The sequence below is a fragment of the Mirounga angustirostris genome, unplaced genomic scaffold, assembly GCF_029215605.1.
Source record: "Mirounga angustirostris isolate CCGP_5_RB_7025 unplaced genomic scaffold, mMirAng1.0.hap1 SCAF_3, whole genome shotgun sequence".
Taxonomy (NCBI): domain Eukaryota; kingdom Metazoa; phylum Chordata; class Mammalia; order Carnivora; family Phocidae; genus Mirounga; species Mirounga angustirostris.
Window position 1 is genome coordinate 175668783 of NW_026991711.1, and position 16049 is coordinate 175684831.

At 40.7% G+C, this 16049-nt stretch overlaps 1 long non-coding RNA gene across 3 annotated transcripts in view; it reads right to left on the minus strand.

The window, feature by feature from the left end:
* LOC123838872 (uncharacterized) overlaps positions 1–16049 on the minus strand; it is a 202939-nt gene that overhangs the window by 106845 nt on the left and 80045 nt on the right. For all 3 annotated transcript variants that reach the window (XR_010409848.1, XR_010409849.1, XR_010409850.1), the window contains exon 3: positions 2189–2303. This is a non-coding gene — a long non-coding RNA (uncharacterized LOC123838872). The remainder of the gene's footprint in view (positions 1–2188; positions 2304–16049) is intronic.

Genomic DNA, 16049 nt, shown 5'->3' on the forward strand with positions numbered 1-16049 from the left:
TGATTTTGAATCAAAATTACATTGACCTCATAGAATGACTTAAGGAAGTTTCCTTCTCTCTAATCTCAAAAGAGTTCTATTGTAACATTGGAACGATCATTTTCTTGAAAGTTCTGTGCTGACCTTCAGTTAAGTGTGTAGCAGCATACCTGTGCTGACTGTTCATGACCAGCATTGAATATGATTGTTTAGGACACACACTATACTCATTGTTAATGATTTTAAGTTACGTCTTGCAAAACACTAGCCTGTAAAATAATTTGGGCTTATTGTTTCCTTCACAGGGTTACTGTTAACTACAGATTGAATTTCATTAATTTTTATAGAACGCCCCAGGCTTTCTATTTTTTATTGAGTCAATTTTGATGTCTTTTTTTTTTTGGAGGAGGAATTTGTTATTCCATCTAGGTTTCCAAATGTATTGCGACCCAAAATTTTTATGCTGTTTTCTTGTTGTTTTTATACCTCTGTTACGTCTATAGTTATGTTCCTTTTTCATGTCCCATATTTTTATTTGTGCCATCTCTTTCTCAATCAATCTTGGCAGATATTTCTCTGAAAATGTTAACGAAAAATAAGTTTTGCTTTGGTGGTCTATTTCATTTGTTCATTTCATTAGCTTTCCATCTTATTACTTTCTCTTCTTATCTTTATTATTTCCTTTCTTCTACTTGCTGGGATTTATTTTGTTTTCTTTTTTAATGTCTTAATTTGGATTGTTAGTTCATTACTTTTCAGTTACTACAGTTACTAAAGAGTGATTTTTCATCTTATTGTCAAATATAATTAGACAAGGCTCCAACTTTTCTTCTTAGTACTATTTTCACTGGATCTTTAAAAGTTATGTATATAATATTTTCATTTTCATTTAGTTGTAAGGATTTTTAAAAATGTTATCATTACTTTTTAACCCATTAGATATTTAGACTTTTTTAAATAAAACAAAAATGGATGTATTTTAATGCATCTTTTTGTTAATGATTTCTATTTTAATTTCACTTTGTCAGAGAACATGCCCTGTAAATATCTATATGTTGGACATCTGTGAAGACTTACAGAGCCTAGAATATAGTTGGGCTTTATAAACGTTCCACATGGGCTTCAAATGGATGTATGGGATTGCTTTTTTGGATATGACTTCTCTATATGTTATTAAGTCAAGCTTGTGATTTCAATATTCACTTATTAATATGCTAATCATTATCACTGTTTTTTTTTTAAGATTTTATTTATTTATTTGACAGAGAGAGACACAGCGAGAGAGAGAACACAAGCAGGGGGAGTGGGAGAGGGAGAAGCAGGCTTCCCGCGGAGCAGGGAGCCCGATGCGGGACTCGATCCCAGGACGCTGGGATCATGACCTGAGCTGAAGGCAGATGCTTAACAACCGAGCCACCCAGGCGCCCCAATCATTATCACTATTAATATTATTTTACTTCTTGACCTATCAATAATTGAGAAGTGTGTGTTGAAATCTCACATGAAGACAGTAGATTTGTATTTTTCTTCCTCTACATCTAATTTCTTTTATTTCAAGCATAGTTAATTATTTACAAGTTTATAATTGGTATTAAACAATTCTTATGGAATTAATCCTTTAACTCTGTTACTAGTAATGTCTCTTTTATTTGCAGAATAATAAATATGGTGTCATTTATATAAATTTTAAAACATGCAGATATGTTTATGGATATTATGGAGAAAGATATTAAAATAAGATTTTTCCTATTGTTCCAGTGGACTGTGTCTGCCAAGCTGAAAATACCCATTCATTCTAAAGAGGTTATTATATGGGTGGCAAATCATTTTCACCAAGTCTGGGACTAGTCTTCTTTTTTTAACAGTATCTTCTGGAGATCAAATGTATAGCATAGTGACAACAGTTAGCAACACTGAGTTGTATACTTGAAGTTTGCTAAGAGGATAGATCTTAAATCTTCTCAACACACACACACACACACACACACATACACACAGTAGCAACTATGTAGATGTGATGGGCAAGTTATTTAGCTTGATTGTGGTAATTTTTTCTCTCTATATATAGTTGCATACCTTCAGTATATACACTTTTTATATGTTAAAGACATCTCAGTAAAGTTGCTACAAAAAGACACACAAAAATATAGATTGACAAATTCAACAATTTAAAAAATTTAAATGATTATTTCTCGAACAGTTACAATACCTTTTGCTTTCAATGGTTACCAGAGTTTTCTTTTGGTATTTTTCCACCATGTCTTTTCTCATTCTTTCATTTTTTTTATACTTTCACTTTCAGGCATTCCATCTTCTTATGTTTCCTGTAAAGAGTATATCATTGGATACTTCTTTCATCCCAATAACCAGAGTCTCTGCCTTTTAAATGTTGGGTCTAGTCCAGTCAGATTATTGAGATTACTGGAATAATTGCATTTGTTTCTACCATCTCCTTTTTACTACTTTTTCCTCCACTTGTTTTATACTTCTGTTTTTCTCCTCCACTCTCCCACCACATCCTCATTCTGCCTCCTTCTCTCTTCACTGTCCCCTGCTTTCCTTGTCTCCGTGGGTCGCAATCTGGGTACTTTATTCACACATTCTTCCAGTTCAATAATAATCTCTTTGTTTGTACCTAATATGTTATTTTCCCACACACTGAACATTTAATTTCGGCAACATTATTCTTAATTTTCATGTCTTATCTGTATCTTTTTCAAATCTGCCTGGTCATCTTTTTTGTCTCTTTTGTTTGCAAGGTCCAATAAAGTAAACTGGGCTTTTGCGTGGGATATGGAGGGTGTAATTTGGCTCTGAAATGGGACCTACTTATAATATCTCCTTTTCTTTCTAGTGCCTTAGATGCTTTCTGACTAATTTTCACCACCCCACAGATTTCACATATCCCAAACATAATGTAAGGCATGACTCTCTGTGAATTATTAGCACTAATAATAATCCCTTAATAAAAATAAAATTCTGGAGCTCATACCATCCATCTTCTTCCCTGATACAGAGTAGGTCTTGTTGCCAAAAGTTACCAGGCAAGTAGAATATTCTCCTGATGTCATTTATCTACAGAATTGGTCTCTAATTTGCCCATAATTGCCCTTGGGCAAGCCTAACCCCAAAGACACATTGATGGCCCCCTGCTCTTTCCCCCAACCAATTAGGCACAATCCACATTACTGCCCTATGCTGCAATTCAGATCTCACCCAGAAGTCCAAGGCCAACATCACTTGGCCCCACTCAGTGACAGGATCAGGTTTAGCTTAGAAGTGATTATTGCCAATTGAAAAAGAAAGTTTGCCCCAAATTACCATCATGTTGACTGTATTACTAAACCAGTCTCCCAAGCTGGACTTGCAGAATATCATGGGAATAAGGAAGTGTAGATGTGTTGCTGGTGATGGGAACCCAAGAAGAGATTCTTTTCTCTATAGCCTGTGCTTCTCCTCAGCTTTAAGGAAGTACTTTAAGTACTTCAAGAAAGTCTGGGACTGAAGTTACTCTCACTTGACTACATACCATTTTCTACAGATGCTTCTTCTTCACTGTGTTAGACCCAGATGGAATGAGAGCAAGTCCAGACGGTGACATTCATGGATGATCACTGGGCCCCCTTGATCAATCCATACCTTTCACCCAGTGTGTGATTATCATACTTTATCCAGCTGATTTCATGCACCAGCTGTTCAAGGAAGTGAAACTATTACAGTTTATGGAGGGCTCACTATGTACAAAAGCATTTTCCATATGTTACCCCATTCTGTGCTTACAACATCCTTATGAAATAGGTACTATTAGTATTTGCTTCTTATAGGTGAGGTGCTTCAGGCCTGAAAAGGGTAAATTACTTGTCCAGAATCACATAACCTGAAAGTTGCAGAGCCAAGGTAAGGACAGCTGCTTCCTTGTTTCATATCACTTATCTTTACAACTCTATGAGGCAGGTGGTCTTCCCATTGTGAAGTGAAGAAACCAAAGCACAGAGAGGTTAGGTAACTTGTGCAATATCACACAGTTTGTACGTCGAAGAGCAGGGAAGGACATCAGGGTAGCCTGAGTGGAGAGATTCTATGTTGCTGAATGTCTCCATCCACCAATAAAGCTAGAAGGTGTGGTGAGTGTGCTGATGCATCTCACTTCATTTCCTATCCTATATGACCACCTGATGTTAATAAATTTCTGCTGTGGTCCAGCTTCCACCTGAAACTCATATTTATATTAATATACACTTTAAGAAGATAATGTTAGTGTAGAGTGAGAATAAATAAATAGTAGTCTAGTCTGGAAATGCAGTGGGAAGAATGATGGGGAAATTTATTAGCATTAAAATGCAGGACAACCTTCTGACATATGGTTGTGACTTGTGTCTTCCTTTATGTATTGAACAGGGAAATGTCCATTGGTTTCTCAACTCCAGCACAATTGGCATTTAGGACCAGATAATTCTTTGTTGTCTAGGGATGTCCTTTGCATTGTAGGATGTTGACCAGCATCTCTGGCCTCTACCTACTAGATGCCAATATCATTCCACCCACCCCAGTTGGGGCAATCAAAGTATCTCTAGACATTGCCAATATCCCCTGCTAGCCAAAATCACTGCTAGATAGGAATCACTAATTGAGGGGGATTTCAGAGAGCAGATATAAAATAATTCCTCTGCCTCCAAAATTAGACACTGCCTGCCCTGAGTTGGTTAGACTGAGCAAGAGACCCCAGGGAGGTATCTTTAGTTAGAGTGAGAGATTATCCTGAACCAGAGCTGAGTCAGGGCCCAGTGTGCTCATACCCTCTTCTCAGCAAGGGAAAGGGGATAAGGGAACTGAGGGGATAGACAGAGACCACTATGTATTCTGAAAATACAACTTCAGAGAACTTTGATAAGTGTGTTGGAACAAATGCTTGGTGATATGGGAGAGAAAAGACACCCCTTATCTCATTTAGTCCCCATGATAATACAATAAAGGAGGTATAGTTTTCATTTCTGTTTCACAGATTAGGAAAGATGCCAAAGACACTGAAAGACTTGCCTAAGACTAGAAGGTGAGGGAATTGGAATGGATGACAGAAGTGTCTGAATCAATGTCTGTACTCTTTCTGTGCATCCTAGGGGTATAGAGAGAACCTTCTAGAGATGACAGGGAATAAAACTGTCCTTTTATTCATTTATAGAGCAAAATATATGTACACCTACACTGTGAAGATGCTATGCTATCCACCAGGGATACAAAGATAAATAAACTCTAACCCCAGGTTTACAGAGCTCAGATTAGTGAGAGAAAAAATATATTTAAAAATTCCAGTGCAGCGTGCTAAACATGGTGAAGGAGTATATATGCAGAGGGGGCCATGGGAATATAAAAGAAGGGAACCTAGCACAAGTTGGGAGGGGAACAGTTCCTCAGGGTAGGCTTCATGGAATAGGTGATCTGTGAACTGAGTCCAAGGATGCCAGGAGTTGAGATTGGTCATAGGGAATGACAGAAATCTCACAGTTTACCATTACAGATCAACTGCTACACATTGCAGTTTGGATCTGACCACTAAAAAGTGCACTAAAATTTTTTGTTAAAAGGAATGCAGAGTATGTTGGACTGGGATGTCCCCTCCCTGGGGAGTGAGTAGGAGGACTGATTGCCATTTGTATTGGTCAAGGTCCTCCAAAGAAACAGAACCAATAGAAGATAGAGGAGAGGGAGAGAAAGAGGGAGAGAGAGGAAGTGAGGGAGGGAAGAAGGAAGAAAGAGATTTTAAGGAATTTCTCACATAATCATGGTGGTCGACAAATACAGAATCTGAAGTGGGTGCTGGCAGGCTGGAGGTTCAGGTGAAAGCTGATAATGCCATCTTGAGTCTGAATTCCTCAGGACAGGTCAGCAGGTGGGGAAACTCAGGCAGAGCTTCTACTCTGCAGTCTTGAGGAAGAACTACTTCCTCTTTGGGAAACCTCATCTTTGCTCTTAAGACTTTCAACTGATTGGATGAGGCCCACCCATGTTATGGAGGGTCATCCGCTTTATTCAAAGTCTACTGGTTTAAATGTTAATCACACCCATCCACATCTAAACTGGTGTCTGACCAAACAGCTAGGTACCACAGCTAGCCAAGCTGACATGTGAAATTAACCATTGTACCACTGTTGGTCATTTATTAATCTCCCCCAGAAAGGACTATAATTTCACACCCAGAAACCTGTTAGAGGTGGCAAGTGAGAATCTCTGTTGCCACATGTGCTCCAGGCTTCAGTGCCTCTGGGGAAGCTGTGCTTGGGGGGGGGGGGGGGGGGGGAACACACCAGTTAAATTCAGCTGAATATTTTAGTACACCCTTACAGTCATAAATCCTGATGAGCTCTCACCCTAAAGTAGGTCCCTGAAAGAGATCAAGGAATTCTTAAAGTTTTAGTAATTCAACAGCCATTTTAAGTATATAGAAGAGCTTCCTTTTTAAAATCCTAAGGTGAATTTTTTCAGAAAATAATAAATTAAGTAGTGATTTTTTTTTTTTTTTTTTTAGTTTGAGGATGCATTCATGCATTTCTAATGTCATACACTAAATGTCTTGGCTTGAGCTGTGTGTGTGTGTTATTCATCCTTGTTTCCTAACTAACAAAAGGATGTGATCATTTCATTCAGGTCTAACATAGCAGTGTGTGCCTGAGCATGTCTGTGTATACATAAGCCATAATGTCTCAGTTATTGGCACAGTGGGGAGCATTTCTTTCCATGAACATAATTTGTTGATTAAATCAGGACTATAATCTCCACTTTTGTACAATGAAATTATCCAAGAAAGAAGCCCCTATGTAGAAATCTATAAGATTATGTCCCTGGAGTTTACTGTCATTTTTTGATCTCTTCATTAAAAAAGAATACATTTATAAGGAACATATCAGATTCCTAGCCAGCAATCTTTCACTTAGTAACCAGTTAATTTGTTGCAGAATTCGCACACTTTGAAAGGGAACCCATATAAAGAAATCTTGACAACTCTAACATGAATCAGTCAGTAGGAAGAAAAAAAAAAGTTTTCTCTCAAACTTTGCCCTACATTTGATCTTCGCCAAAAGGCCTAGAAGTGATTCCCCCAACTTTGCCCTGATGGAAAAGAGAGGGTGTCCGAAGTCAATGAGAAATGGCAGGCATATCCAAAAGAAGTTTTGTGGGGTTTTTTTTAAGATTTTATTTATTCATTTGAGACAGAGAGATACAGAGAGAGAGAGAGAGCATGAGCAGGGGGAGAGGCAGAGGGAGAGGGAGAAGCAGGCTCCCCGCTGAGCAGGGAGCCCAATGTGGGGCTCGATCCCAGGGTCCTGGGATCATGACCTGAGCCGAAGGCAGACACTTCAACATCTGAGCCACCCAGGCGCCCCCTACCCCCAAAAGAAGTTTGATTGCAAAAGCAAGAACTTCACTCTGGTTCTGTAAAATGAGGGGAGAGAAGGGGCTAGGAAGAACCTGGTAAATTATTCAGGCTTGAGAGATAGTGATAAAAATGCAAATGTAAGCCTGCCACTGACTCTTTGCACCAGCTGAATAAATTCAGCCTAGAAGCTGAATCAGCACCTTACCTCTGATTAAAACCAACTGAAAGCACAAAGACAGGAAGAAGAAAGCCTCAGAAGCTCTTTGGAAATGACAGATAAATTGATCAAGCATAACTGCAACCCGAAGATGAAACAGTGTTACGGATTATGTACCACAGGCCAAAGGGTCCTTCCAGCTCTCTTCAAATGGGAACACTTGTAATCAAAGCATCAGGTCTTACTTAAGCCCAAAAGTGATTATTACTTCATTAATTATGGTCATGTCTACTCGTTCATTGTGAGCACATGTAATCTTTTCCCAAGAGTAGTACAATAGCCTCATTTCATCTTTAATCAGTATATCCCTTCCCAGGCTGTTCTCTGCATGCATGGATCCAAACTGCCAATCAATAGCTCTATATGCCAAATTGATGGCCAACAACAGCCCTATGCTTGGCCTAACATTACAGTTGAGAAAGCAAAATATAAGAAAACCACCCCACATTGCAATGAAATAAAAACAATTTTTTCCAGGTCTATTTTAAAACAGATCAAGAGATAGGGTATAAATGTGAGCGAATGTATTTTTCTTGTACAGCTCAGTGATTAAAAGTGTGGTTTTGGAATCCAGGCTCCCTGCATTCAGAGACAGACCTGCCACTCCAAGGAAGCCAGCTGCTTAACTTCCTTCAGACTTTCTATCTCTGACACAGGGATAATTACAGGGTTTGTTGTGAGGATCAAATGCGTGAAAACATGAAAAGAGCTTAGGACACGTCTGGCACATACTAAGCGCCCAATAAGTGTGAGTTCTTATTAATATCGTGCTTCCATTAAGCGTAGGCCACCTACATGGGGGTTGGACAAATGCAGTGCCCTGAGCCACTCACATGCATCCCTTTTAACAGCATGACTTTGTCTGCCCATTTACACATATAGAGAGAGTTAGAGGGATAAGGGCTTGTGTCCATGCTCTTTCTCATTTTGGGCTATCAGCCCTTAGGAGACATTCTCATGTCACGGTGTAATGAAAATTAGACAATTCTATCAACGTCAAATAATAAAGCTGTTTAATGAGCGCATTCCCAAATAGCCACTGGGTAGTGCCCAGAATTATGTCAACCCTGATGGGGCACAAAAGAACCAGGGAACACCAGAAAGCCTTCTAGACACTGACAACAATTCAGGGAGAAAAAGGCTTATCATGAACTACTAAACGATGAAGCTATTATGTGAATTATGTAATTACGGACAGTTCTACAATAAGGTAACATATCATCATGTGCTATTTGTGGGTTTAGAACTTTCTGCAAAGGAGAATGAGGGGTGATGAAGCCAAACCGGGAGCCGTGTGCTGGGAGCGGGGGCCTTGCTCACAAATGGCCCTCCCGCTGCGGGGTCAGGTGAGAGTTCTGAGGCTCCACATCCCTCCTCAGCCTTCTTTTCCCTATTTAACCAGACAGTGTCATTTAAGAACCAAAACAAAACCAAAAGCTCCTTCAGTGGCAAGATGATATTATGCAGGGTTACTGACAGCTTCTGGCCTACTTCACCTTTGCACGTGGCTGTGCAGAATTCTCTCAGAGACTAGCAGGGCAACTGTCCTGACAACTGCACCCACCCCAACCCACCCCCAGAACCTTCTGCACACTAACAACATGCTAACCTTCACTCCTGTCTGTCCTGTCCTGCTTTTCTCCCTGGCTATGGCCAGAGTAGGGAGAAAAAGGTAAACGTCACCCTTAAATTATGTCGGTGTCACTGGCGAATGGAGGGGGACGGTTTACACAGCTCTGTTTCCCCCCTAAACCAGGATTTTGTTCCTGGCCCTGCCCTCCAAGGTTGCACCAGAGGGCTCAGTGTGGGCATGGTTTGCAGCCTGTGTGCCTGTCTGTCCGGGGAGGGTTCAGATTGAGGCCTAGGCATGTTAATTTTTGTTTGTTTGGCTTTTAAGCCAATTTATTGGCAAGTCAGTGACATAAGAGATTCAGGGAAGCTCATGCAATAGCTTCCACACTGCCACTCCTCAGTAGCACCCCTACTTCTTCTCGGTCAGGCAGCTTGTCCTCTGCCTAAACATTTTTGCTTTGGAAGGACAAATGCCTGGGCTGATTCATGAGCTGTGGTTTTGTCACGTGAGTGATGGGCTGGACTTAATTTCCTTTGAGTGAAATTCCTATCGGAGTGACCTTACCTTGAAAAAATGAGGCCATACATGGCACAGACTCTCTTTTTGGGTACTGCAGACCCATTCTGAGCCCAAGGCACTGTGCTAGGTGCTGGGTAAGGATTTAAAAACATAAGTCAGGGCGCCTGGGTGGCTCAGTCGGTTAAGCGTCTGCCTTCGGCTCAGGTCATGATCCCAGGGTCCTGGGATCGAGTCCCGCATCGGGCTCCCTGCTCAGCCAGGAGCCTGCTTCTCCCTCTCCCACTCCCCCTGCTTGTGTTCCCTCTCTCACTGTCTCTCTCTGTCAAATAAATAAATAAAATCTTAAAAAAAAAAAAAATCTTTAATAAAAAAATAAATAAATAAAAAATAAATAAAAACATAAGTCATATCTAGTGCTTGCCCTCGTGTTGACAAGAATTTCATATTACTATAAGATTGGTAGGAAGTGGAGGCAAGAATATCAATTATTCAAATATAAGGAGGAAAGCCCAGGTTGGGAATTTGGGAGAAGCTTTGGAAAGTTGTAAGCAAAGGGACCAGCATGAGCAGAAGCACTAATGTGGGAGGAGGCCAGGCGTATTCTCAGGCCAGTAAGCAGAAGTGCGTGGAGGTCAGAGGTCATTGAAAAGCACTCTCTTGGGTGAAGCAGAGAATCTCAGAGAAGAGCTGCCAACTGTCCTTCTCTTAAGGCTTTGAAACTTGCCCTCTCTGCATACTACACTCAATTTGGGGCCCACCTCACTTTAGTTTATTGAAACTCAAAATGCGTACTAAAGCTCTTAAGAGTGGTCTCAAACACTGAGCCTTTGTGGTTTCTAAAAATCAGAGAATCATTGCCTAGGAGGGGGAGATGCATGAGCTATTCACTCTCCCATGGACTCCTGGAAAATAACATAACGAAGTTACCAGGCAGCTGAGAGTCTCACACAAAACAGCCTGTACGCTTTTTCCTATCTCACTAATATTAAAAACTGGAAAACTATGTAATTACGAAAACAATCAATCATTAGAATGAGCTCTTTGGGGAATGAAGGAGCACTGAACACTTTAAACAGAGGCCAAATACTTTTGTCAAGAATTCTGTGAAAGGGACCCTGTTGCTAAGTGAGAGATTGGCTCAGCTCACCTTTCTGAACCCAAATCCTGCTGTGGCCCAGAAGACTATTTATATGCCTTCGTAAGGATGACAGGAATGAAGAGGAGGGGAGAAGCAGGAAAGGAAACAGATGAGCAGGAACAGAAAGACTGAGTAGGGAAGCAAGAAAGATTGCAAGAAGGAAGAAGAAATTGTTTTTGCAACACATGGGCCAGTATTTTAAAATATTGAACCAGAATAAGTCCAAATTCTAGTATTATAAAAATCTTAAGTGAGCTCTTCAGTTTCATGACAAAAGCATGGACATTGGTCATGAATTTTATAAGAGCTCAGATTGGGCTATCAATCTGGTTAGAAGAAGGGGGTTAAAGATCAGCTTCAGGATGAGTGATCTCTAAATACTCAGACACGATGATCCTCACTTTTTTTTTTTTTTTTTTGCGAGAGAGAGAATGAGAGACAGAGAGCATGAGAGGGAGGAGGGTCAGAGGGAGAAGCAGACTCCCTGCCAAGCAGGGAGCCTGATGCGGGACTCGATCCAGGGACTCCAGGATCATGACCTGAGCCAAAGGCAGTCGCTTAACCAACTGAGCCACCCAGGCACCCCGATGATCCTCACTTTTATTTTTTCCTTTTTTTTTTTTTCTCTACTCAAAGACCCTTTATTTTGTTAAAATCAAGCAGGATGATCTGTTGAGAGGTAAGTGGTAAGAGTCAGAGCATGAAAGCTGAACATGTTTTCCACATTTTCCATTTGCCCTGTGTTATGGTAGCTGGCAACTTTGCCCAGCACCCTGCATTATAGCATGGGCTTAGAACCATGTTGAGTGAAAATAAAAAAGATCTGGAAAGATTCTAGCTCTTTACTACCAGCTAGTTGTGTGAACTTTCCCTTTGTAATGAACACTAAGCCAGTCAGATTAAAACTACCAGCCCATTGAGTGAGATAATTTATGTGACAGCACCTTGAAGTAAACAAAAGTCACTGTGTCCTAGTAAGGTATCATTATGCAAACAGAGGTATAATGTGAGGTTCCTGACACCAACGATCTGGATGTACTCCAGGGTCTGTCATCTTTAAACACATGCTCTCTTGCTTGTGGATACATTAGGGTAGATGTACACTGAGAATAGAAGGTCTTATATCTAATATAAGATTAGATATCTTATAATACCTAGGCAACTACAGTGTGGTCAGTGGAAATTAGAAGTAAATGGGAGAGTAAAAATAAAAGATTTTGAATTAAGCTTTACAGAATTTGGAGTTGTTTTGGGGCTTTCATGGGAATGTGAGAGATGGCTAGGTAGTTAGGTTCTGAGTTTGATAACTCCATATCTTTCTCTGACAGTTTAACATAGTACATGGCACATAGAAGGTGCTCAAGCAATATTAGACCTATAGCTACATGGTATGCTTCATTCAATACAGGCCAAGTTGTGCTGTGATACAATCCACCCCCCTCATATCAGTGGCTTAAAAAAAACAAATATCTATTTATCATTCATGCTACACATCCCTTGTGCTTGGCTGTATGTTCTGTCCCATACCATCCTCACCATAGGATCCAGCCCCATGAAGCAACTGCCATCTGGAGCACTGCTCGTCACTGTGGCAAAGGGAAAGAGAGCTTGAATGGTTTCCTACCAGCAATCAAATGCTTTAGCATAGAAATGACACCCATCACTTATACTCACAACTCATTGGTCTGTACTAGTCACATGGCTCCGCCCCAATCAGCAGAGCACCAGGAAGTGTGATCCTACTATCCACCCAGGAGGCAGAGAGCCTGAAGTGTCTGGTCAATTGTGCTAATGATAATCAAATGACACATGCTTGTATTTGAATAAAATTGAACCAGTCTACTTGAGTAAAAGATTTGGCAATGCCTGTGGCTGAGTCTGCATTAACATTTCCCAAAGACAATCATCCACATGGAAAACCAGAGGTCACAGGGGGTCTTCTTAAGTCCAGGAGTGTACATGAGTTACAGATGTCATTGTTGACATCATCTTGGCATTTTGCACCAAACAAAAGCTCAGCGTGAAATGGCCCTTAATGAAAATTTTGTAAATATGGTTTTTGCTGTCTGCTTGACGAGCAAACTGATTGCTAGAGTTATTTCCACACAGTGGAAACAATGAATAAAACCCTCCCAAGCCAGGCCAGCCGTATGGCAAGCTAAGATGGTAGGTGATTTCAACTGCACCAAGAGAAAACCACCTATCTCAAGGGCAAAGGGTAGAAAACTAACCATACTGGGTGTCAGACAAATTTTCTAGAGTCCAAAAGTGGTAGATAAATGCATAATATCTGTGGCTATAGTAATTGTGGTAACTCCAATCTCCCAGGGTTGTTGCACCCTTCAGCTGATGCAGGACCTCCACGGCTGACCAAGTCCCCTGAAGTATTCTCAGAGTCTCCATGGTACTTCCATGAGGACTTAACCTGCAGTTATACTGTTCCAGTGGGTACAGCACCTTCTCTCAGGAGGCCACAGTGCCGGCCCAGGCAAGGCAGCTCTACACCTGCCATGGTGATACTGCCCTCCACCTGTGCATGTCTTCAGTCTGCCCTGGGGCTCCATGGAGCATGAGAGCTCACCCCAGGAACTCAGCCACAGTCATGGCTCTTCCTGAGTGCTACTGCTCCTCAGCCGCTCCCTTGCTACTGGAGCCCTCCTTGTGCCAACATATACTGAGAGTTTTGGTCAGGTAGAGAATGAACTCCCTTCTCTTCATGCGGGAGGGGTGGGCAGGGAGGAGGAGTAGGAGAAGGATCCCACATGAGTGAATCTTGTGTGACAAATAACATGGTGTTTAGTTAAGCATTCATGTTAGCATTTAGTAACAGTGTCCACGATATCAGCAACTCAGGCATGGATGTCAGAGCCAGTACCCAATGTCAGTTACATGGGAGTCACCAAGGTGTTCTCAGGATCACTCCTCACTCTCCATCCATCTATTAAGTTCTGCTATGGATTACTTTAATTTATATAATGTATACAATGTGTGTAGACCATGGATAGTTGCACAGTGGTCCCTACAGAGGTATTTTCTTGTTGTGGTTACTAAGAGTCCAAGTGCCTCCTTGAGAAGCATTCTTTCTTAGAAGGCTCCTGAGGCCCACTACAAACCAGCTTCTGGTTGGCTGTTCCCAAAGATTGCCAGATAATCCCAAACATGTCTGAATTACTCCTAAAACTCATATAATCCTCCCAATTCTGCCAGCCTGAAACTGTTATACTCACATTGTATAGAAGAAAACTAAAGTCCAGAGAGGTTAAGTAACTTCTCCAAGGTCATAGAGTAAGAAGCGATAGAGCCAGGATTCAAATTCAGGTCTATGTGGTTTTGAACCCATTAATACCATGAGGAGGATGAAGGGTTAAAGTGGTGATTCTCAGCTAAAGGTGATTTTGCACCCCCAGGAGATATTTGGCAATCTCTGGAGACATCTTCACTTATCATAACTTGGGGGTAGGGTGAAAGGGTGCTACTCTAGTGGGTAGAGCCCAGGAATGCTACTGATACCCTACAATGAGCAGGACAGTATCCTACAACAAAATAGTACTGGTCCAAAATATCAATAGTGCTGAGGTTCAGAAACCCTGGATTACAGGAAGATAAGTTGTATCAAATTGCTAGAAAAGGTTAAGCAAGGGGGTGTCAAGAAGGACATACTGAAAAAAGTGTTTGTAATTAGGGAATAAAGTGGGATTTGGGTGAGCAAAGGGGAGAGGTAGCATAAACAGCAAGGAAAGGAACATAGTGGTTAATTTGCAGAAAACACCCATGAACAGGAAAGAAGTAGCAACAGATATTGGAAAGGAAAGTTGGAGCCTGGAATGCCAGAATTTAAGTGCAAAGAGCCTGGGACAAAGCAAAATACTAAATGTTCTCAGAGCATTTGTCCTGGGGCTGCCGACCCAGTTTACCAAAAACCATTTGTCTGTACATAAATTCATTCCCTTCAAACTCAAGCATTTTACTTCAGTGTGATCTATAGATTGCCTTAAACCATCTCAGTCCTACCCCAACTTGAAGAAGGGAAACCCAGGGCCCAGGGCAGGAGGTTACCTGTACATGGTCACTGGCAAGTTAGTGACCAGCCTGGAACCAGAATCTAATCTTAGAATGAAATCTGGTCATTATCTCCATTAAATTCATGGTATAACTTTGTGTTTGTAGTTGGGTCCCTGGAATCCCAAGAGCACAGCCAGCCTTTTCTCCCTTTAATTATTCTTTATCATCCTTCTTATACTGGGATGAAATAGATTTTTGGTGAATTTTCTTTATAACTTTCCCCATTACTTGAAGTGCCCAAAATGTGCAAAGCCAAATATTTTTGTACAAACCAAGTAGGATTTCTTCTACTTAAAAAAGAAAAAAAAGTGTTGTTGAGGACAGGGGTAAGGATGAGTGGAAGGCCATTGTTTGTCCTTTGAAAGCACTTTCCAAAGATCATGATTGGACTGGACAGGTATTTCCCGTTTCCTGTGTTGCAAGTGGGCTCTACTTTAGCGAAGAATTGAGATTTGGCTAAAAAGGCAAGGAACATCATCTTAAAAGAAATCCCAGGGACGGATCCAGTGGAGGCAGCTTGTACCCAGAGCCAACCTTTGACCCACAAAACATTTCACAACCTGAGATCTCAGTTTGGTAATTTTTGTATTTCTTCCGCCCAACTGGACAAAGAAACTACGTTTCTAAGACCATGCAACATAAAGGTTATTTATTTCCAAACAAAAGAATTAGGAAATGTGAACTTTAAGGCTTTAAGACTAACATTAACTCATCTGCTGGAGACAGATGGTATTTAGTATTTTCAATGAAGAGACTGTAAAATGTGAAAACTTAATACATCTGGGATGAGTCATCAGGGTGAGTTAATTCGCTAAAATCTTAGCTTTCGCATTTCCTGATTAGATTTGTTTCTCTTTTCCATCCTTCATCCTGGCATCTGTGACCCTAACAATTTTCCATTTAACACAAAGGAAATACTTTGAATGTTCCTTTATTTGCAGTCTCACCTAGGGTCATTCTAGGGTATTGTCCTCAGGCTTAAAGTAACAATAAAACAATTTGCAAGAAAGACTTTAATAGGAAAGTATCATTTAATATAAAGGTGTCAGGTCAGCTTGATAGTGTAATATAGCCACTAAATACCATACATAGATGTATCATTTTTCTTTTCTTTTCTTTTCTTCCCTTTCCTTTCCTTTCCTTTTCTTCCTTTTCCTTTCCTTTTCTTCCTTCCTTCCTTCCCTCCCTC